The sequence below is a fragment of the Bubalus bubalis genome, chromosome 6 (genome assembly GCF_019923935.1).
Source record: "Bubalus bubalis isolate 160015118507 breed Murrah chromosome 6, NDDB_SH_1, whole genome shotgun sequence".
Classification (NCBI taxonomy): Eukaryota; Metazoa; Chordata; class Mammalia; order Artiodactyla; family Bovidae; genus Bubalus; species Bubalus bubalis.
Genome location: NC_059162.1, coordinates 10,807,427 through 10,832,105, shown reverse-complemented (window position 1 = coordinate 10,832,105; position 24,679 = coordinate 10,807,427). Strand labels below are relative to the sequence as shown.

Below are 24,679 nucleotides of genomic sequence, written 5' to 3'. Positions count from 1 at the left end.
GGAGCCTGGTGGGCTATGTATGGTCCATAGGGTTGTAAAGAGTCAGACATGACTAAAGCAACTTAGCACATTAGTACACAGATAGTCCCATTTGGAAGTGATGAGAAACAGTGACACTCAGAGTGTGTTGCTTATTCTCAGTCTACTCTGTAATCTCATTTTGGTTTCGGTCACTGTAGAAAACTCTGCTCCACAAAGATAGGATGTTGAAAATGGAAGCAGGCTTTTCAATGCTTTTGAGGCAATCTCCAGATATTCCACCAGAATGTATGGAGATTTGAAGTTTGGAGAAGGGCATGGCAACCCACTCCAGTAGACAATTCAGTCTGGATTAGGTACCAGGGTGACTCATTAATCCTAACAATAGTGCGTCAATATCTTCTGCTATTTCATCAGCTCATCCAGTTATGATACTAGCTGAAAGAAGAACACGTGTCCCCTTTTGAACTGCAGCCTCTCCTAAAAGTTCACAACAAATGTCTTTAGCAGCAGGCAGGATCAACTCTTCAGCAATAATACAGTAAAGGTCTTCTTAGCTTTAGCAATGTGGTTAGCCACTAAGAATGATCTTCTCAGTTCAGACGTATTTGATGAAGTGGTGGCCTACAAAAATTGTTTATTTTCTTTGTGTAATATGTTTTTCTTTTGAAAAAATCCAAAGGCGACGTTTAATGCAGGGTGTTTTTTCTCTATATTGCAAGGAAGTTTTAAAGGTTTCATGGCTTCATTGGATAGTTAGTCACCACATATTATACAAAGCAGGCTTGGAGAATGTGAATTACCTGTGCAATGAGCTTGTAAATTAAGACGACTTGGTACTTTCTTTTAAATGCAGTTTTCTTTCTGCCTACAAACTTAAGATTCTTCTGCTGTCTCATCATTGGGTCTTTCCAACTTTTCAAAGTGGCTCTCCAGTGACATTTGTATTTCAATCATTTTGGCAAGGGTTAACATATGGACTTACAAAAATTGTGACCAAGACTAGCACACAGTGAGGAAAAGAGACCTGGTTGGTAGTGGTAAATAAAATAATGGGCAGGCCACATGAGGACTAAAAGAAGTGTTGAATTCTGACTTAAAGTACATCAACTCACTTGCCACTATAAAACCTGCCACCAGATGCAGCTTGTCTTTTGCCATTCACTAAAAGGGTTTTGATACGTCTGCAAGCAATTGATTTATTATGGTCTCTGTGCAGTCAAACCTCTCTGCTAAAGATAGTCTCCATTTGCAGCCGCTCTGCAGCACTAGCGTCGCCATCTCAGCTCCACCTCAGATCATCAGGCGTTACAGTCTCATGAGGAAAACACAACCTGGACCCCTCACAAACAGAATTCACAGTAGGGTTTGTGCTCCCAGAGCTTATAGCTCCGGTGACCAGAAGGGATGCACTGGAGGGACAAATAGGGTATGTTCAACAAAAGACTATTTTTATAAGGTCAGGAAATGTAACAAATGTAGCAAATACACAGAAATAAAGGAGGAAGTTAGACAAAATGAGGCTACAGAAGAATGTGTTTCAAGTGAGGAAATGAGCTAAAACCTCAAAAGAAGTCAGTGAAATGGAGATAGGCAATCTACACAATAAATAGTCCATAAAGATGACAGCAAAGACGCTCAAGAAGACTCGGGAGAAGACGGGATATACAGAGTGAGAAGTTAGACGTTTTTAACAAAAAATTAGAAAATACAAAGATCAAAGAGAGACAAAAAGTATAATAATTGAAATGAAAAATATAGCAGAAGGAGTCAACAGTAGATTAAACAGTACAGTGGAAAAGACCATAGAGCTGGAAGACAGAATAATGGAAATCACTGAAGTGGAGCAGAATAAAAAAAGAAAAAAATTGAGGACAGTTTAAGAGAACTCTAGAAGAACGTCAAGCATGTTATCATTCATCATATCATTATAGTGGGTCCCAGGAGGAGAATAGAGAGAAAGGGGGGCAAAGAACATATTTAAAGATATAATAGTTAAAAAATTCCCTAACTTCAGTAAGGAAACAGACTTCTGGGTCCAGGAAGCATATGGAGTCCCAAACAGAGTAAACCCAAAGAAGACCATGCTAAGATACATTGTAATTGAATTGGCCAACATTAAAGGTAAGGAGAAAATATTAAAATCAGAGAGGGAAAAGCAACATACATACACAGGAATTCCCTTAAGGCTAGCAGCTGAATTTTCAGCAGAAACTGCAGACAGGAAGAGAGGGGCATGATATGTTTAAAATGATGAAAAAGAAAACTCTATAACCAAGAATACTCTCGATGGCAAAGCATTTATTCAGATTTCACAGAAACATTAAAAGTTCCATAGGCAAGCAGAATATAAAAGAGTTCAGCACCAGCAAACCAGCTTTAAAATAAATGCTAAAGGGACTTTTCCAAGTAAAAAGAAAAGAAACATAAAAGGTAAAATCTTATTAGTAAAGGTAAATATACAGTAAAGGTAATAGATCAAGCTAGTAGGAAGGTTAAAAGATAAAAGTTGCCAAATCATCTATATATGCAATAAGATGTTAAAGGATATACAAAACAAAAAGTTGTGAAATATGATGTCAAAATTTTAAACATGGTAATGGGGAGGAAATGCAGTATTGTTAAAATGTATTTAAACTTAGATCAGCAACTTATAATAATCACATATATATGAACTAGACAAGGATGTCCACTCTCCCCACTTTTATTTAACATAGTATTAGAAGTCCTAGTCACAACAATCAAACTAGAAACAAAGAAATAAAAGGAATTCAAATTGCAAAGGTAAATTTAAAATGGTTACTGTTTGCAGATGAGATAAACACATCAAAAAAACCTACTAAAACTCATCATTTAATTCACTTAAGTTGAAGGATACAAAACTAATATACAGGAGGAACTTTCAAGATGGTGGAGGAGCAAGATGGAGAGATCACCTTCCTCCCGACATTTATATATATATATTAAAAAAATACATCTACATATGGAACAACTCTTGCAGAAGACTTTTAAACACTGGCAGAAGACCCCAGACTTCCAAAAAGGCAAGCTAACCTCCACAGAATGAGGTAGGACAGAACATATAGAAAAATGAAGAGACAAAGGACTTGGGACAGGGACCTGTGCCTTGGGGAGCAGCCAAGAAGGATGAAAAGTTTCCTCATACTCGGAAACCCCTTCATGGGCAGGGATGGGCAGAGCTTCAGAACCTCAGAGAGAAACACATCAAAAGGTCCTCAGCAGGCAGAATGGAGATGATTCACCCCAGATAGCATTGCTGATCAGCACTTTCCAGTCAAGACTGTTTGCACGCTCACTGCAGTGAGTGGGAGTTGGGTGCTGAGGCTCAAGTTCTGGGGGTTGGACCCTAGGGAGATTACTGGGGTTGAGTTGCTATGAAGATACTCTGAGGGGGCTAGTATGACAGCTTAGGGAGTCCAGAGAAAAGCCTGGGCCTGCCACAGAGGCAAGAGACCCTCCAACACTGCATGCTCGCAGATCATAGGACGTTGCCTTTGTGAGTGCCGTAAGTGGCATGAGCCATGGCTGTGGACTGCAACCCCAGAGATAGATATACCAAAGCCAGCATCAGTGCCAGAGGTGAGACTACACATCACGGCATTTGTGATCCCAGAGGAGGGATGGACCAGTGTAGATGCCAGAGGCAGAGGACAGGAGGCCACTGCAGTCTCGACCTCAGGGCTTACAGCCGCCACCAAGCTGCGTTCCAGGTACAAGTCACTGATCATACCTTCCTGGGAATCTGTGCAACTTGGCCCTGCTGAGGGACCGAAGACCTGGGACCAATTCCCCTGGGGAAATACACACCCACCCCCCCCCCCCCCCACCTCAGACTGTGGCGATGGGCTGCAGATCTCAGCCACAGTGGGCGCTCCCCACATACTATAACTGTGTCTGAATACCTCTCCCTCTTCCCAGTCCAACTGAGTAAGTGAGCCTTAATAAGCTGCTACTTTCACCCCATTGTGTATGGGGAGGGAACAGATACCAGGGTCTCAGTCTCATATGACTCTTTGCGACCCCATGTACTGCAGCACAACAGGCCTCCCTGTCCATCACCAACTCCCAGAGCTTACTCAAACTCATGTCCACTGAGTCGGTGATGCCATCAAACCACCTTATCCTCTGTCATCCCCTTCTCCTCCTGCCTTCAATCTTTCCCAGCATCAGGGTCTTGCCAAATGAATCAGTTCTTCGCATCAGGTGGCCAAAGTATTGGAGTTTCAGCTTCAGCATCAGTCCTTCCAATGAACACCCAGGACTGATTTCCTTTAGGATTGACTGGTCAGATATCCTTGCAGTCCAAGGGACTCTCAAGAGTCTTCTCCAACACCACAGTTCAAAACATCAATTCTTCAGTGCTCAGCTTTCTTTATAGTCTAACTCACACATCCATACACGACTACTGGAAAAAGCATAGCCTTGACTAGATGGACTTTTTTTTTTTTTTAGCAAAGTAATGTCTCTGCTTTTTAATATGCTGTCTAGGTCGGTCATAACTTTTTTCCAAGGAGTAAGTGTCTGTTAATTTCATGGCTGCAGTCACCATCTGCAGTGATTTTGGAGCCCCCCAAAATAAAGTCAGACATAATTTCCACTGTTTACCCACATATTTGCCATGAAGTGATGGGACTGGATCCCATGATCTTAGTTTTCTGAATGTTGAGCTTTAAGCCAACTTTTTCACTCTTCTCTTTCACTTTCATCAAGAGGCTCTTTAGTTCTTCTTCACTTTCTGCCATAAGGGTGGTGTCATCAGCATATTTGAGGTTATTGATATTTCTCCTAGCAATCTTGATTCCAGCTTGTGCTTCTTCCAGCCCAGCATTTCTCATGGTGTACTCTGTATAGAAGTTAAATAAGCAGGGTGACAATATACAGCCTTGACGAACTCATTTTCCTATTTGGAACCAGTCTGTTGTTCCATGTCCAGTTCTGACTGTTGCTTCCTGACCTGCATATAGGTTTCTCAAGAGGCAGGTCAGGTGGTCTGGTATTCCATCTCTTTCAGAATTTTCCACAATTTGTGGTGATCTACACAGTCAAAGGCTTTGGCATAGTCAACAAAATAGAAATAGATGTTTTTCTGGAGTGCTCTTGCTTTCTCGATGATCCAGCGTTTGTTGACAATTTGATCTCTGGTTCCTCTGCCTTTTCTAAAACCAGCTTGAACATCTGGAAGTTCATGGTTCATGTATTCTTGAAGCCTGGCTTGGACAATTTTCAGCATTACTTTACTAGTGTGTGAGATGAGTGCAATTGTGCGGTAGTTTGAGCATTCTTTGGCATTGCCTTTCTTTGGGATTGGAATGAAAATTGAGCTTTTCCAATCCTGTGGCCACTGCTGAGTTGTCCAAATTTGCTGACATATTGAGTGTAGCACTTTCACAGCATCATCTTTTAGGATATGAAATAGCTCAACTGGAATTCCATCACCTCCACTAGCTTTGTATGTAGTGATTCTTTCTAAGGCCCACCTGACTTCACATTCCAGGATGTCTGGCTCTAGATGAGTGATCACACCATCGTGATTATCTGGGTCATGAAGATCTTTTTTGTACAGTTCTTCTGTGTATTCTTTCCACCTCTTCTTAATATCTTCTGCTTCTGTTAGGTCCATACCATTTCTGTCCTTCTTGAGCCCATCTTTGTATGAAATGTTCCCTTGGTATCTCTAATTTTCTTGAAGAGATCTCTAGCCTTTCCCATTGTATTGTTTTCCTCTATTTCTTTGCACTGATCACTGAGGAAGGCTTTCTTATCTCTCCTTGCTATTCTTTGGAACTCTGCATTCAAATGGGTATATCTTTCCTTTTCTCCTTTGCTTTTTGCTTCTCTTCTTTTCACAGCTATTTGTAAGGCCTCCTCAGACAACCATTTTGATTTTTTTCATTTCTTTTTCTTGCAGATGGTCTTAATCCCTGTCTCCTGTACAATGTCACAAACGTCTAGCTACAGTTCATCAGGCACTCTGTCTATCAGATCTAGTCCCTTAAATCTAGATTTAAAACTAAAGAGGCACCAGAGGCAGGGCCAAAACCAAAGCTGAGTACCAGAGGTTGTGTGACCAAGGAAGAGGAAGGAAATTATTCCTGCAGCCACAGGTGCAATGGATTATGTACCCACCATTAGCTTGAGATTGTGGACTTTGGGGGCAATTATGGGATTTGGAAGCAAGTACAAGCTGGAATTAGGCCAGATGTGAGTGTGAACTGACCCCACAGTGCCCACAGCATGTCCAGAGACCAGCTTCCTAGAAATATTGGAGGGCTTCCTGAGTAGACAGATTGGCTGATGCTCACTGTGTGGTGAGCATGACAGAAGACTGAGGAGGACATTCTTCTTACTATCACTCTTTTTATATATATATATATATATATATATATACACTTTATATATCATATATCTTTATATATATATATATCTGTGTATATATATATATATACACACACTTTATATATAATATATCTTTATATATATACACACACACACACACACGCACACACCTTTTTTTTTTTTTTTCTTTTTTCTCCTCTTTCTTTCTGTGCTGTATGTCTTGTGGAGTCTTGGGTGATAATAAGGATTTGGGCCTGAACCCCTGGGGTGGAAGATCAGAGTACAGGACATTGGATCACCAGAGAACTTCTGGCCCCATGGAACATTAATCAGTGAGAAGTCTCCTAAAGGTCTCCATTTCAACACTAAGACCAGGTCCCACCCAAAGGCTAGCAAGTTTGGTGTCAGATGCCTCATACCAAACCATCAGCTAAACAAGAATACAACATTGCCCATTAGCAGCAGGCTGCCCAAGGCCATACCAAACCCACAGACACCCCAAAAAACAAACCATTGAGAGCGGCACTGCCCTCCAGAGAGACAAGATCCAGCTCCATTCACCAGGACAGACACCAGTCTCCCCAACAGGAAACTTTCACAAAGCACAGATTCATCCCCACCCACTGGGGGCAGACTTCACAAATAAGAGAAATCTGACCTTGTAACCAGAAGAAATGAGATGGCAAATACAATCAATCAAACAAGTTGAAAAGAGAGAGAAATGGGCAGCAGATGAAGGAATATTGTAAAAACCCATAAGATCAAACAAATAAAGAAACAGGGAATCTACCTAAAAAAGAATTCAGAGTAATGGTAGTAAAGATAATCCAAAATCTTCCAAATAAAATGGAGGCACAGATAAATAGAAGAGGCACAGACTGAGAAGATACAAACAATGTTTAACAAGGATCTCAAAGAAATAAAGAATAGACAATCAGCAATGAGAAACACAATAACTGAGATTAAAAATGCACTCAAGGGAACCCAAAAAATAACTGAGACAGAAGAACAGGTAAGTGAACTGGAAGATAGAATGGTAGTGATAACTGGAGTAGAGAAGAATAAAGAAAAAAGAAATGAGGACAGCCTCATAAACCTCTGGGACAACATTAACCACACCAACATTTGAATTATAGGAGTCCTAGAAGAAGAAAAGAAAAAGAAAAAACAGTATGAAAAAAATATTTGAGTTTATAGTTGAAATTTTCTCAAACATAGGAAAGTAAATAGCTACCCAAGTCCAGGAGGCTCAGAATCCCATACACTACAAACACAAAGAGAAACACATCAAGATACATATTAGTCAAGCTAACAAAAATTAAACACAAAGAAAAAATATTGAAAGTAGCAATAGAAAAGCAACAAATAACATATATGGGGATTCCCATAAGGCTAGCAGCTGGTCTTTCAACAGAAACTCTACAGGCCAGAAGGGAGTGGCAGGATATTCTTAAAATGATGAAAGGAAAAATAATCTATGATCAAGATTACTCTACCAAGCAAAGCTATCATTCAGATATTATGGAGAAATCAAGTTTTACAGATAAGCAGTTAAGACAACTCAGAACCACAAAACCAGCTTTACAATAGACGCTAAAGGAACTTCTCTAGACAAGAAACACAAGAGAAAGAAAAGACCTACAAAAACAAAGTAAAAAAAAAAAAAAATAAAGTAAATGATGGTAATAGGATCATGCTGCTGCTGCTAAGTCGCTTCGGTGGTGTCCAACTCTGTGACCCCTGAGACGGCAGCCCACCAGGCTCCCCTGTCCCTGGGATTCTCCAGGCAAGAACACTGGAGTGGGTTGCCATTTCCTATAATTAGTATAAATGTAAATGAACCAATTGCTTCAACCAAACTGGCTGAACTGATACAAAAACAAGGTTCCTATATATATAAGAGACCCACTTCAGACCTAGGAACACATACAGACTGAAAGTGAAGGATGGAAAACAGTATTTCATGAAATTGGAAAAAGTGGGGGTGGCAATACACATAGAAGATAAAATAGACTTTAACATAAAATCATTACAAGAGACAGGAAGGACACTACATTATGATCAAGGGATCAACCCAAGAAGAAAATATAATAATGATAAATATATATACACACAGCATAGGAGCACCTCAGTACATAAGGAAAATGCTAATAATTATAAAATGGGGAATCGACAGTAACACAGTAATAGTGGGGGACTTTTAACACTCCACTCACCAACAGACAGATCATCCAGGCAGAAAATTTATAAAGAGATACAAGCTTTAAATGATACACTGGACCCTAGTTGATAGCTATAAGACATTTCATCCAAAAACAGTTTTCACGTTTTTTCTCAAGTGCACACAGAACATTGTCCACGATAGATAACACCTTGGATCACAAATCAAGCCTTGATAAATTTTTAAAAAATAAAACTGCATTAAGCATGTTTTTTCTGACCACAATGCCATAAGATTAGATATCAACTACAAGGGAAAAAAAAATGTAAACAACACAAACACATACACAAACACATAGGGGCTAAATGATATGCTTCTGAATAACCAAGTGGTCACTGAGAAATCAAAGAGGAAATCAAAAATAGCTAGAAACAAATAATGATGAAAACTTGATAACTCAAAACCTATGGGATGCAACAAAAGCAGCTAAGAGGGAAGCTTACAGCAATACAAGTCTACCTCAAAAAACAAGAAAAGCATTAAATAACCTAACCAGACACCTAAATCAACTAGGAAAAGAAGAACAAAAAAGCCCAGTTAGTAGAAGGAAATAAATCATAAAGCTCAGAGCAGAAATAAATGAAAAAGAAATGAGGGAGACAATAGCAAAGATCAAAAAAAAGAAAGAAAGAAAGAAAGAAAGAAAACCAAAACCTAAAAGCTGGTCCTTTGAGAAGATTTAAAAAAAAAAAAAATTAAGAAACCATTAGCCTGACTTATCAAGACAATAAGAGAGAAGGCTCAAATCAGTAAAATTTAGAATGAAAAAAGTGGAAGTTGCAACAGACAATGCAGACATGCAAAAGATCATAAGAAACTGCTATGAGCAACTATACACCAATAAAATGGACAACCTGAAAGAAATGGACAAATTCTTTGAAAAGTACAACCTTCCAGATTGAACCAGGAAGAAATAGAAAATATTAACAGACCAATCATGAGCACTGAAATCGAAACCATGATCAAAAATCTTTCAATAAACAAAAGCCCAGGGACAGATGGCTTCACAAGTGAATTCTACCAAGCACTTTGAGACGAGGTAATATGTAACCTGCTCAGACTCTTCCAGAAAATTGCCAAGGAAGGAAACATCCCACTTGTTCTACAAGGCGACCATTACTCTGACACCAAAACAAGACAAAGATACCACTAAAAAAGAAAATTATAGGCCAATATCAGTGATGAACAGAGATGCAAATATCCCCAAAAAGATTCTAGCAAACAGAATCCAACAAGACATTAAAAGCATCATACAACATGATTAAGTGGGGTTTATCCCAGGGATGCAAGGATTCTTCAATATATGCAAATCAATGTGATATATCATATCAACAAACTGAAAGTTAAAAATTATATGATCATCTCAATAGAAGCAGAGAAAGCTTGTTAACAAAATTCAATATCCATTTATGATAAAAGCTCTCCAGAAAGTTGGCATAGAAGGAACCTATCCCAACATAATAAAGGCCATATATGACAAACCCACAGCAAATATTATTCTCAATGGTGAAAAACTAAAATTATGTCCTCTAAGATCAGGACAAGACAAGGGTGCCCACTCTCACAACCATTATTCAACATAGTTTTGGAAGTCTTAGCCACAGTAATGAGAGAGGAAAAAGAAATAAAAAGAATCCAGATTGGAAAAGGAGTAAAACTCTCATTGTTGCAGAAGACATGATACTATACATGCAAGCGTGCATACTAAGTAGTTTTAGTTGAATCCAACTCTTAAGTGACCCTATGAACTGTAGTCCACATGGCTTCTCTGCCCATGGGATTTTCCAGGCAAGAATACTGGAGTGGGTTGCCATGCCCTTCTTCAGGGGATCTTTCCAACCCAGGGATTGAATCTGTGTCTCTTACATCTCCTGCATTGGCAAGCAGATTCTTTACCACTAGTGCCACATGGGAAGCCTGATGCTATACATAGAAAACTCTAAAGATGCCACCAAAAAGCTACTAGAGCTAATCAATGAATATAGTAAAATTTCAGGATATAAAATTAATACACAGATATCCCTTGCATTCCTATATACTAACCAAAAAGAAAAAAAAAAATAAGAAAGAGAAATTAAGGGAAAAATTCCATTCACCTTTGCAACAAAAGGATAAAATACAATAAGAATGAACCACCTAAAGAGATAAAAGACCTGTATGCAGAAAACTATAACACACTGATGAAAGAAATCAAAGATGACACAAACAGATGAATATTCCTAAACTGGAAGAATCAATATTGTAAAAATGACTATACTACCTAAAGCAATCTACAGATTCAATGCAATCCCTGTTAAACTACCAAAGGTATTTTTCACAGAATAGAACAAAAAAATTGTTGAAACTATAACACTTTTTAACACCATTTGCTGTTATTTAGTCGCTAAGTCATGTCTGACTCTTGGCGACCCCATGAAGAGCAGCATGCCAGGCTTCCCTGTTTTTCACTATCCCCCGGAATTTGCTCAAGCTCTAACTCTTCATTTGAGTCAGTTCTAATGAGGTGGATGATCCTAGAGCCTATTATACAGAGTGAAGTAGAAAGAGAAAAACAAATATCATATGTTAACACATATATATGGAGTCTAGAAAGATGGTACCGATGAAATTATTCACAAGGAAGGAATGAAAGCACAGATGTAGAGAAAAGACTTGTGCACATAGAGGGGTAAGGAGATAGTGGGACAAATAGAGAAAGTAGCATCAACATATATACACTATCGTGTGTAAAATAGATAGCTGGTGGGAAGTTGCTACATAACACAGGGAGCCCAGCCTGGCACTCTGTGAACACCTGGAGGGGTGGGGTTGGGGGAGGAAGGAGGCTCAAGAAAGAAGAGATATATATACAATTATGACCGATTCACCTTTTTGTATGGCAGAAACCAACACAAAATTGTAAAGCAATTTTCCTCCAATTAAAAAATAAATAAATTTTAAAAAACCCTCACAGTTAGTACAGAAATCTGTTGCATTTCTATACAGTAGCATGAACTATCAAAAACAGAAATTAAGAAACAACCCCATTTACAATCACATCAAAAAGAACAAAATACATAGGAATAAATTTGACTAAGGAAATAGAAGACCTCTTTTTGGAAAACTACAAAACACTGATGAAAGAAATTGAAGATGACACAAACAGATAGAAAAATATGGATTTAAAGAATTAATATTATTAAAGTCACTTTTCTACCCAAGGCACCATACAGATCCAATGCAATCCTGATCAAATTACCAGTAGCATTTTTCACAGAACTAGAACAAAAAATTTGAAAACTTGTATGGAAGCACAAGAGGCCTCAAATAACCAAAACAATTTAAAGAAAGAAGAACAAGCCTGGAGGTACAACACTCCCTGATATCAAATTATACTACAAAGCTACACTAATCAAAACAGAAGAGTGACAAAACAAAAACATATACCTAGATCAATGGAATTAAATAGATTCTAGAAATGAATCCACACTTCAAGGGTAATTAATCTGATAAAGGTGGCAAGAATTACAATGCATAAAAGACAGCCTCAACAAGTGGTGTTGAGAAAAGTGGACAGCTATGTGAAAAAAGTCAAACTGGTCTACTTTCTGACACCGTGTACAAAAATAAATTCAAAATGAATTAAAGATTTAAATGGAAGACTTAAAACCATAAAACTTCTAGAAGAAAACTAGCACTATACTCCTTGACAGCAGTCTTCATTATAGTTTTTTGGATATATCTTCTCAGGTAAGGGAAACAAAAATTAAAATAAAAAGATAGGATTTCATCAAACTAAAAATCTTTTGCACAGCAAAGGGAGCTATCAACAAAACCAGAAGGCCACATACTGAATGGGAGACTTTATTTGTAAACAATATATCTGATAATGGGTTGATATCCAAAATATACAAAGAATTCATACAACTCAACATCAAACAAGCAAGCAACACAGTTAAAAAATCAGTAGAGGGACTGAAGGAATATCTTTCGGAGGAAAACATACAGATGGCCAACAGGCTCATGAAAAGTTGCTTAACATTACTAATCATCAGCAAAATGCAGTCAAAATTACAGTGAGATATCATCTCACACCTGTCACAATAGTTATCGTGTCAAACAGTGAAAAATAACAAGTCTTCATGAGGATGCAGAGAAAAGAGAACCCTTGTGCGCTGTTGGTGGGAATGTAAATTGGTGTATCCACTATGGAAAACAACATGGAGATTTGCAAAAAATGAAGAATAAAACTACCATATGATCCAGAAATACCACTCCTGAGTACCTATCCAAAAAAATTAAAAATACTATTAGAAAACATATACGCACCCCAATATTCATGGCTATTTGCAATAACCAAAATACAGAAACAACCTAAATGCCCTTCAGTGGATGAATAGATAAAGAAGACATGGCAAATATATATGATGGGTTATTACTCAGTCATTAAAAAAATGCAATCTTGCCATGTGCAACAATATGGATGGACCTAGAGGATATTACTCTGAGTGAAATAAGCCAGACAGAAAAAAGACAAATATTTTATGATTTCATGTGATATACAATCTAAAAAATTCAAATGAACAAACATATCAAAAACAAACAATTATAGGCACAGAGAACAAATAGGTGTTCTCCAGAAGCAGGGTATAGCAGAAGCAAAGAAATAGGTGAGGGAGATTAACATGTGCAAACTTCCAGTTGCAAAATAAATGAGTCATGTGTAGGTAATGTATATAATATAATAATGCACATAATGTAATATAAATGTACAGTGTAGGGAATATAATCAATAAGAATGCAATATGGTGACAAGTATGTATGGTGACAATCATAGCTAGACTTATGGTGATTGGTTTGAAATGTATAGAAATATCATTTAGAAAGATGGTACTGATGATCCTACATGCAGGGTGCAAAGGAGACACAGATGTAAAGAGCAAACTTTTGGACTCAGTGGGAGAAGGTGAGGTTGGGATGATTTGAGAGAATAGCACTGAAACATGTACATTATCATATGTAAAATAGATGGCCAGTGCAAGTTTGATGCATGAAGCAGGGCACCCGATGATCTGGGACAACCCAGAGGGACAGGGTGGGGAGAGAAGTGGGAGTGGGGTTCAGGATGGGGGGTCACATGTATGCTTGTGGCCGATTCATGCTGCTGTATGGCAAAAACCATCACAATATTGCAAAGTAATTATTCTCCAATTAAAATAAATACACTTAAAAAAAGAAATATCGAATCACCAGTCCATTCTGAAGGAGATCAGCCCTGGGATTTCTTTGGAAGGAATGATACCAAAGCTGAAACTCCAGTACTTTGGCCACCTCATGCGAGGAGCTGACTCATTGGAAAAGACTCTGATGCCGGGGGGCATTGGGGGCAGGAGGAGAAGGGGACGACAGAGGATGAGATGGCTGGATGGCATCACTGACTCAACGGACGTGAGTCTGAGTGAACTCCGGGAGTTGGTGATGGACAGGGAGGCCTGGCGTGCTGCGATTCATGGGGTCGCAAAGAGTCCGACACGACTGAGTGACTGATCTGATCTGATGTCATGTTATAACAACCAACACAATTTCTTAGGTCAATTACATTGCAAAAACAAACTCATAGCAAAAGATGGTAACCAGTAATCAGGGTGTGGTGGGGGAAGGGAAATTGGATGAAGGTAGGCGAAACGTACAAACTTCAAAGCTATAGGATAAATAAGTACTAGGGATGTAATGTACAACATGATAAATATAATTATGACTGCTGCATGTTATATATGAAAGTTATTGTGAGAGTAAACTTAATTCTCATTACAAGAAAAAGAAATCTTTTTGTACGTCTTTAATTTTGCACCTATATGACATGATGGATGCTCACTATAGTTATTGTGCTTATTACTTCATGCTGTGACTTAGCAGCAGCAGCAGCAGTGTATAAATCAGATCACTATGCAGTATATCTTAAATTTATATGGTGGTGTATGTCAATTATGGCTCAAAAAAACTGGAAGAAAAATAATAAAATGCAAACTTTAGCCCCTTCTCCCCAAATAAAAAATAAGATTCAGTAATTAAATAGCATTTTCTGAACTTTCCAGATCAGAATTTCACAACATATCTAGTCCCAGGGGTATTAGACAAGGTACTGCTCATCTACCTTGAGGGAAAAATAATTTTTAGAGTAGGATTTTTAATCTAGTCAAAATGATATTTAAATATGAGGATTTCAAAAACTATTTTCCTGTATTCAAGGCCTTAGTAGTTTTGACAGGCAAAGATCACGTGGAGATATCTATTGGAAGTAACTAGTCAATAAAAGGCTAATATATAAGGAAGCTGGAGCTTCCCAGGTAGCTCAGTGGTAAAGAATCTGCCTGCCAGTGCAGGAGACGCAAGAGACACAGGTTTGATTCCTGGGTCAGAAAGATCCCCTGGAGAAGGGAATGACTACCCAATCCAATATTCTTGCCTGGAAAATTCCATGGACAGAGGAGCCTGGTGGGTGATAATCCATGCGATCACAAAAAGTCACGACTGAGCAACTGAGCATACACACCACATATAAGGAAGTCAAGAAAAACTGTAAGCTGAAAGGTAAATAAAAGTGAAAACCTGATCAGGTGTGTCTATCTATGTCTTAAAATTAATAAAGCTCAGTTTAAAGAAAAAAGAAGCAGGAAGTATATCAACATGGTGGAGGGAGGGAGGAAAGACAAAGAATATGACAGTACACTAACATATTTGTCTTAAACGTTAAGTAAGATAGGAGCATGAGTAAAAAGCCAAACCAAAAATGCTAACTCCTCCCCCTCAAAAAAAAAAATCAAGAAAGAATATAGAAGTATCATACATTGAAATGAATAGAAGAAACAAGATAATATATGTTAACTGTCAGCATAGACACAAAGAATCTAAGTGGTTAAACTTAAGTGAAAACTTGGTCAACTTGGATTTAGGAAATCTGCCAATGTATTTTTAACAGAAGATCATTTGATGGTGGGAAAATAAAAGAAAAATATTTTATCATCAGATCAGATCAGTCGCTCAGTCGTGTCCGACTCTTTGTGACCCTATGAATCGCAGCACGCCAGGCCTCCCTGTCCATCACCACCTCCCGGAGATAAAATATGATAAAGAGTACCTAAATATGAAAAGACTATCTAAAATATGTAAAGAGTACCTAAAAGAAAAGCAGTCTATCTATGTAATCTGGCTTTAAACAGATCTGAAATAAAAACTATCATCAGAGCACAACACAATAATAAAAGGTACAACTCCTAGGGAGATAAAACAGTTTTAATTGTCTATTTACCTACTAAAAGTAAATATAATAGTATGATTAAGATTGTTTATCTAACATACAGAAGATTCTGAAATTAATATTAAAAATCTTATATTCTAGTCAAGCACATATAAAATATTATTGCACCAGGTCATTCAGAAAGTCTTTAAACAGCTCTAAAAGTAGACAATAGAAATCTGCTTGTAATTGCCTCTCCCTGCATCTCTCCTATGCTGTGCCACCAGAAAAAAAGTCATTAATTTTCAGGAAAGCAGAAAGTAATTCTAAAGGAGAGTGAAATAACAACTCTGGCAGCAGGTATAAAAGTCTGAAAGAAAAATTAACTGTCTTGAGGGAGGTAAAGAAGCCATGTTTTGTATAACTGCATTTGTGGAATTGAAACTTATCTGCTCTGCTCTGTGTGTGTGTGTGTGTTTTCAAAAATTAGGATAATATCACACAATATAGTTTTATATCTGGTTCTGTTTTTTACTCAATATTATTTTATGATATTTTATCATGTCCCTATCTGGACTTTTACCCAGGCCCCCACCACAGCCACTAAGATTCCTGTGCATCTTTTAGGGAACGAAAGCAAGTACTGTCTCTAAGTATAACTCACGCTGATAGTTGCCTGGGGAGTACATTTGAATATCTTCTATTGTCAACATGCATCTCCCTTTGTTCAGGCTTCAGTTGTGGTAGAATGAAATGTCTATTATTTGCCTAGGCAGTAAATGTTTAGAATCAAGTTACTGCTGTTTTCACTTTTCTGAATATAGTTAATACCAATCCATTCTCCCCCAATTCTTCATGACTAAAGCTCCCCTTGTCCTCTTGAGGTTACCAACCAGATACCCAGAGCTCTCAACAAGAATTCCTACTCATCTTACCTCAGTCGAGATGTCTTCCACAGTAGTCCAGATCTTGAGGTTATCTTTAGAAATACAAGAATCACTGTTTATTTTAAGTAGGATAATAAATCAGTAAAGCTCTTAGAGACTGAACTGCAGAATTGTATAATCTCCTGAAGGGCAGAGGGAAAATAAGTATTTTGAAAGATAACAAGGAAAAGCGGAACTGACTAGTCAAAACCCTTGATTTAGTGCTGGCTGCCTCATACGGTGCTTTCCCAGAAAGGAGAACGTTAAGAAACAGTATTTAGACTCCTCCCACCAATGTTCTTAGCTTTCGATTTCCTCAGTCAGAGAAAACAGTTTATTTCCTGTAAATATCTTACTCAAAAACAACAAATTATGGCAAGGTTACACTCAAATTTTTTTTTTATTATAAATGTTCATAGATGAAAAGAGTTCCAAGATTAGAACTTTTTTGTCCAGAAGATTTACATGTGGGTCATTAAAAATCTATATTCACTTGAATGACTCTCAAATATAAGAGAAGTAAGATGAGTCATCTGGCTACTTGTCAGAAAGCATTTAACAGGAGGCTTCCTGTGTGCTGTTTTGTATCTGCCAGGAATCCTCTGTTTCTTATTAATTCCTGAATATTCAGGAATTAATTCAGGAATTTAATTCAGGAATTAAAAGGAGAGGCAAGCCTCTCCCCGGGGCTGAAGAATCCAGGTATATCCTTCGTTAGTTTTTCTATAAGGTGATAAGTACCCTCTTCCTTCCTGTGAACCATATGGTAAAAGTGATTATTTACAACTCTCTATCTCTATTTTTTTTTTAATTTTATTTTATTTTTAAACTTTACATAACTGTATTAGTTTTGCCAAATATCAAAATGAATCCGCCACAGATATACATGTGTTCCCCATCCTGAACCCTCCTCCCTCCTCCCTCCCCATATGGATCACCTATGTTTGGAAGTCTGGAATTTTAATCTTTATCTTTGCTGAGAATAACTACAGTATATATGCCCACACCTTGTTGCTTAAAACACCTTTGCTCCATCAGAGCTTTGGTCCCATGTCTTGCTTTGTCTCTCTCTCTCTCAGGCTATTTCTTTGGAGTGCAGAGGCTCTCTGAGTTCACTTTCCTGCCCAGGCTTCTAAGACCCTCTCAAGAAGGCACTCTGCACCTTCACCCCATCAAGAGGGCACCTGAGGCCTCTGTGAACAGAGCAAGCCCCGTGCCAGGGGCTTTATTGGCTTTCTGCGTAAACCAAGGAACATCAGACTTTTTCTCTCTCCTTTACTTTCTTATCGGTCGACTCCGGACCACCAGGTTCCAGTCCATTAAAGGACCTCAACAGCTACTTAATGCTTGTTTCCTGTTGTTGGTGTAGCAGTGGCAAGAGAAGTTGGAAGAGCCATCTTTCTACTTTTATTTATTTATTTATTTATTTTGGTCTGAAACTCCTGGGAGTGGTTTTCTACAAGCTATCTATTGGTTTAAATAGAACCTAAAGCATTCACCCTTATCTCACTCATCTCACACGCTAGTAAAGTAATGATCAAAATTCTCCAAGCCAGGTTACAACAGTATGTGAACGATGAACTTCCAGATGTTCAAACTGGTTTTAGAAAAGGCAGGGGAACCGGTCAAATTGCCAACATCTGCTGGATCATTGAAAAAGCAAGAGAGTTCCAAAAAAATCTACTTCTGCTTTATTGCTTATGCCAAAGCCTTTGACTGTGTGGATCACAACAAACTGTGGAAAATTCTGAAAAAGATGGGAATACCAGACCACCTGACCTGCCTCCTGAGAAATCTGTATGCAGGTCAAGAAGCAACAGTTACAACCGGACATGAAACAACAGACTGGTTCCAAATCGGGAAAGGAGTATGTCAAGGTTATCCTGCTTATTTAACTTATATGCAGACTACATTATGAGAAACACTGTATTGGATGAAGCACAAGCTGGAATCAAGATTGCCAGGAGAAATATCAGTAACCTCAGATATGCAGACGACACCACCCTTATGGCAGAAAGTGATGAACTAAAGAGCCTCTTGATGAAAGTGAAAGAGAAGAGTAAAAAGTTAGCATACAGCTCAACATTCAGAAAACTAAGATCATTGGAATCTGGTCCCATAACTTCATGGCAAATAGATGGGGAAACAATGGAAACAGTGACAGACTTTATTTTTCAGGAATCACAAATCACTGATACTGTTGTGTTCATACTGATTCTGGGGTTCTCAAGGCAAGAATCCTGAAGTGGTTTGCCATTCCCTTCTCCAGTGGAGTACATTTTGTCAGAACTCTTCACCATGGCCTGTCCATCTTGGGTGATCCTACACGGTATGGCTCATAGTTTCATTGAATTAGACAAGTCCGTGGTCCATGTGGTTAGATTTGTTAGTTTTCTGTGATTGTGGTTTTCAGTCTATCTGCCCTCCAATGGAGAAGGATAAGAGGCCTATGGAAGCTTCTTGATTGGAGAGACTGACAGGGGGAATCTGGATCTTGTTCTGATGGGTGAGGCCATGCTCAGTAAATCTTTAATCCAATTTTCTGTTGATGGAAAAGAACAAAGGGATGGAGCCAAACCAAAAACAGTACCCAGTTGTGGATGTGACTGGTGATAGAAGCAAGGTCCAATGCTGTAAAGAGCAATATTGCATAGGAACCTGGAATGTTAGGTCCATGAATCAAGGCAAATTGGAAGTGGTCAAACAGAAGATGGCAAGAATGAACATCGACATTCTAGGAATCAGCAAACTAAAATGGACTGGAATGGGCGAATTTAACTCAGATGATCATTATATCTACTACTGTGGGCAAGAATCGCTTAGAAGAAATGGAGTAGCCATCATGGTCAACAAAAGAGTCCAAAGTGCAGTACTTGGATGCAATCTCAAAAATGACAGAATGATCTCTGTTCATTTCCAATGCAAACCATTCAATATCACAGTAATCCAAGCCTATGCCCCAACCAGTAACGCTGAAGAAGCTGAAGTTGAATGGTTCTATGAAGACCTACGAGACCTTTCAGAACTAACACCCAAAAAGGATGTCCTTTTCATTACAGGGGACTGGAATGCAAAAGTAGGAAGTCAAGAAACACCTGAAGTAACAGGCAAATGTGGCCTTGGAATACAGAATGAAACAGAGCAAAGGCTAATAGAGTTTTGTCAAGAGAACGCACTGGTCATAGCAAATACCCTCTTCCAACAACACAAGAGAAGACTCTACACATGGACATCACCAGATGGTCAACACCAAAATCAGATTGATTATATTCTTTGCAGCCAAAGATGGAGAAGCTCTATACAGTCAGCAAAAACAAGACCGGGAGCTGACTGTGGCTCAGATCATGAACTCCTTATTGCCAAATTGAAGAAAGTAGGGAAAACCACTAGACCATTCAGGTATGACCTAAATCAAATCCCTTATGATTATACAGTGGAAGTGAAAAATAGATTTAAGGGACTAGATCTGATAGATAGAGTGTCTGATGAACTATGGAAGGAGGTTCATAACATTGTACAGGAGACAGGGATCAAGACCATCCCCATGGAAAAGAAATGCAAAAAAGAAAAATGGCTGTCTGAGGAGGCCTTACAAATAGCTGTGAAAAGAAGAGAAGCAAAAAGCAAAGGAGAAAAGGAAAGATAAAAGCATCTGAATGCAGAGTTCCAAAGAATAGCAAGGAGAGATAAGAAAGCCTTCCTCGGCAATCAATGCAAAGAAATAGAGGAAAACAACAGAATGGGAAAGACTAGAGATCTCTTCAAGAAAATTAGAGATACCAAGGGAACATTTCATGCAAAGGTGGGCTTGATAAAGGACAGAAATGGTATGGACCTAAGAGAAACAGAAGATATTAAGAAGACGTGGCAAGAGTACACAAAAGAACTGTACAAAAAAGATCTTCACGACCCAGATAATCACGATGGTGTGATCACTCACCTTGGGCCAGACATCCTGGAATGTGAAGTCAAGTGGGCCTTAGAAAGCATCACTACAAACAAAGCTAGTGGAGGTGATGGAATTCCAGTTGAGCTATTTCAAATCCTGAAAGATGATGCTGTGAAAGTGCTCCACTCAATATGCCAGCAAATTTGGAAAACACAGCAGTGGCCACAGGACTGGAAAAGGTCAGTTTTCATTTCAATCCCAAAGAAATGCAATGCCAAACAATGCTCAAACTACTGCACAATTGCACTCATCTCACACACTAGTAAAGTAATGCTGAAAATTGTCCAAGCCAGGCTTCAGCAATACGTGCACCATGAACTTCCTGATGTTCAAGCTGGTTTTAGAAAAGGCAGAAGAACCAGAGATCAAATTGCCAACATCCCCTGGATCATGGAAAAAGCAAGAGAGTTCCAGAAAAACATCTATTTCTGCTTTATTGACTATGCCAAAGCCTTTGACTGTGTGGATCACAATACACTGTGGAGAATTCTTCAAGAGGTGGGAATACCAGACCACCTGACCTGCCTTTTGAGAACCCTTTATGCAGGTCAGGAAGAAACAGTTAGCCCTGGACATGGAACAACAGACTGGTTCCAAATAGGAAAATGAGTTCGTCAAGGCTGTATATTGTCACCCTGCTTATTTAACTTCTATGCAGAGTACATCATGAGAAACACGGTGCTGGAAGAAGCACAAGCTGGAATCAAGATTGCTGGGAGAAATATCAATAACCTCAGATATGCAGATGACACCACCCTTATGGCAGAAAGTGAAGAAGAACTAAAAAGCCTCTTTATGAAAGTGAGAAAGAAGAGTGAAAAAGGTGGCTTAAAGCTCAACATTCAGAAAACTAAGATCATGGCATCTGGTCCCATCACTTCATGGCAAATACATGGGGAGACCATGGAAACAGTGTCAGACTTTATTTTTCTGGGGTCCAAAATCACTGCAGATGGTGACTGCAGCCATGAAATTAAAAGACGCTTACTCCTTGGAAGGAAAGTTATGACCAACCTAGATAGCATATTCAAAAGCAGAGACATTACTTTGCCAACAAAGGTCCATCTAGTCAAGGCTATGGTTTTTCCAGTGCTCATATATGGATGTGAGAGTTGGACTGTGAAGAAAGCTGAGCACTGAAAAATTGATGCTTTTGAACTGTGGTGTCGAAGAAGACTCTTGAGAGTCCCTTGGACTGCAAGGAGATCCAACCAGTCCATTCTAAAGGAGATCAGTCCTGGGTGTTCTTTGGAAGGAATGATGCTAAAGCTGAAACTCCAGTACTTTAGCCACCTCATGCAAAGAGTTGATTCATTGGAAAAGACTCTGATGCTGGGAGGGATTGGAGGCAGGAGGAGAAGGGGATGACAGAAGATGAGATGGCTGGATGGCATCACTGACTCGATGGACGTGAGTCTGAGTGAACTCCGGGAGTTGGTGATGGACAGGGAGGCCTGGTGAACTGCAATTCATGGGGTCGCAAAGAGTTGGACACCATTGAGTGACTGAACAGAGCTGTGTTCCCTCCCTGCTTTTTACCTGAGGCCAAACTATGATGGCTCAGATGGTAAAGCGTCTGTCTGCAATGCGGGAGACCTGGGTTCGATCCCTGGGTTGGGAAGATCTCCTGGAGAAGGAAATGGCAACCCAATCCAGTATTCTTGCCTGGAGAATCCCACGGATGGAGAAGCCTGTTGGACTACAGTCCATGGGGTGGCAAAGAGTCGGACACGACTGAGCGACTTTACTTTCACTTTCAAACTATGGTGGAGGTAATGAAGATGATGGCGACCTCCTTCAAAAGATCCCATGCGTGTACTGCTACACTCACTGCCCCCAACCATGCAGCAAGCAACCACCTACCCACGCCTCCACTGCAGACTCCTAGACAATCACAGGCAAGTCTGGTTCAGTCTCTTGTGGGGTCACTGCTCCTTTTTCCTGGGTCCTGGTGCACACAAGGTTCTTTTTGTGCCCTCCAAGAGTCTTTTTCCCAGTCCTGTGTAAAGTCTGGCAGCTCTATGGTGGGGTTAATGGCTACCTCCTCCAAGATGACTTATGCCATACCCAGTCTGCTACATCCAGAGCCCCTTTCCCTATGGCAGTCCACTGCTGACCCGTACCTCCACAGGAGATGCTTTCAAACACTGAAAGATGAACTCTCCAGGTCAGCAAGTGCCCAATATGCTACTGGAGATCAGTGGAGAAATAATTCCAGAAAGAATGAAGAGACAGCCAAAGCTAAAACAACATCCAGTTCTGGGTGTGACTGGTGATAGAAGCAAGGTCTGATGCTGTAAAAAGCAATATTGCATAGGAATCTTGGTCCATGAATCAAGGCAAATTGGAAGTGGTCAAACAGGCGATGGCAAGAGTGAACATCGACATTTTAGGAATCAGCAAACTAAAATGGACTGGTATGAGTGAATTTAACTCAGATGAACATTATATCTACTACGATGGGCAAGAATCCCTTAGAAGAAATGGAGTAGCCATCATAGTAAACAAAAGAGTCTGAAATGCAGTACTTGAATGCAATCTCAAAAATGACAGAATGATCTCTGTTCATTTCCAAGGCAAACCATTCAATGTCACGGTAATCCAAGCCTATGCCCCAATCAGTAATGTTGAAGAAGCTGAAGTTGAATGGTTCTATGAAGACCTACAAGACCTTTTAGAACTAACACCCAAAAAAGATGTCTTCTTCATTATAGGGGACTGGAATGCAAAAGTAGGAAGTCAAGAAACACCTGGAGTAACAGGCAAATGTGGCCTTGGAATACGGAATGAAGCAGGGCAAAGGCTAAGAGAGTTTTGCTAAGAGAACGGACTGATCATAGCAAACACATTCTTCCAACACAAGAGAAGACTACACATGAACATCACCAGATGGTCAACGTCAATATCAGACTGGTTATATTCTTTGCAGCCAAAGATGGAGAAGCTCTATACAGTCAGCAAAAACAAAACCAGGACCTCAGACCACAAACAACTTATTGCCAAATTCAGACTTATATTGAAGAAAGTAGGGAAAACCACTAGACCATTCAGGTATGACCTAAATCAAATCCTTTACAATTATACAGTGGAAGGGAGAAATAGATTTAAGGGACTAGATTTGATAGACAGAATGCCTGATGAACTATGGTTGGAGTTACATAACATTGTACAGGAGACAGGGATCAAGACCACCTCTAAGAAAAAGAAATGCAAAAAAGCACAATGGCTATCTGAGGAGACCTTAAAATAGCTGTGAAAAGAAAAGAAACAAAAAGCAAAGGAGAAAAGGAAAGACATACCCATTTGAATGCAGAGTTCCTAAAAACAGCAAGGAGAGATGAGAAAGCCTTCCTCAGTGATCAGTGCAAAGAAATGGAGGAAAACAATAGAAAGGGAAAGACTAGAGATCTCTTCAAGAAAATTAGAGATATCAAGGGAATATTTCATGCAAAGATGGGCTCAATAAAGGACAGAAATGGGATGGACCTAACAGAAGCAGAGGATATTAAGAAGAGGTGGCAAGAATACACAGAAGAACTATTCAAAAAAGATCTTCATGACACAGATAATCATGATGGCGTGATCACTCACACTCACCTAGAGCTAGACATCCTGGAATGTGAAGTCAAGTGGGCCTTAGAAAATTATCACTATGAACAAAGCTAGTGGAGGTGATGGAATTCTAGCAAAGCTATTTCAAATCCTAAAAGACGATGCTGTGAAACTGCTGCACTCAAAATGCCAGCAATGTTGGAAAACTCAGCAGTGGCCAAAAGACTGGGAAAAGGTCAGTTTTCATTCCAATCCCAAAGAAAGGCAATGCTAAAGAATGTGCAAACTACTGCACATTACACTCATCTCACACGCTAGTACAGTAATGCTCAAAATTCTTCACACCAGGCTTCAATAATACATGAACCATGAATTCCAGATGTTTAAGCTGGTTTTAGAAAAGGCAGAGAAACCAGAGATCAAATTGCTAACATATGCTGGATCATCAAGAAAGCAAGAGACTTCCAGAAAAACATTTA

The 24,679-nt window shown here is 39.1% G+C and overlaps 1 protein-coding gene across 4 annotated transcripts in view; it reads right to left on the bottom strand.

Annotated features, from left to right (window-relative positions):
* The window catches only part of LOC102412377 (gamma-interferon-inducible protein 16), a 112,474-nt gene that overhangs the window by 25,911 nt on the left and 61,884 nt on the right, over positions 1–24,679 (bottom strand). The window contains exons 1-2 of one of the 4 annotated variants that reach the window (XM_045165989.1): positions 16,709–16,953; positions 6,510–6,598 (exon numbers count right to left, since the gene is read on the bottom strand). The exons of 1 other annotated variant lie outside the window; for it this stretch is intronic. The gene's annotated coding sequence lies outside the window, so the exon portion shown is untranslated. Of the gene's footprint in view, positions 1–6,509; positions 6,599–16,708; positions 16,955–24,679 lie in introns of those variants that run through there. 2 more of the 4 variants (XM_025287558.3, XM_006060338.4) reach the window with 2 other exon arrangements.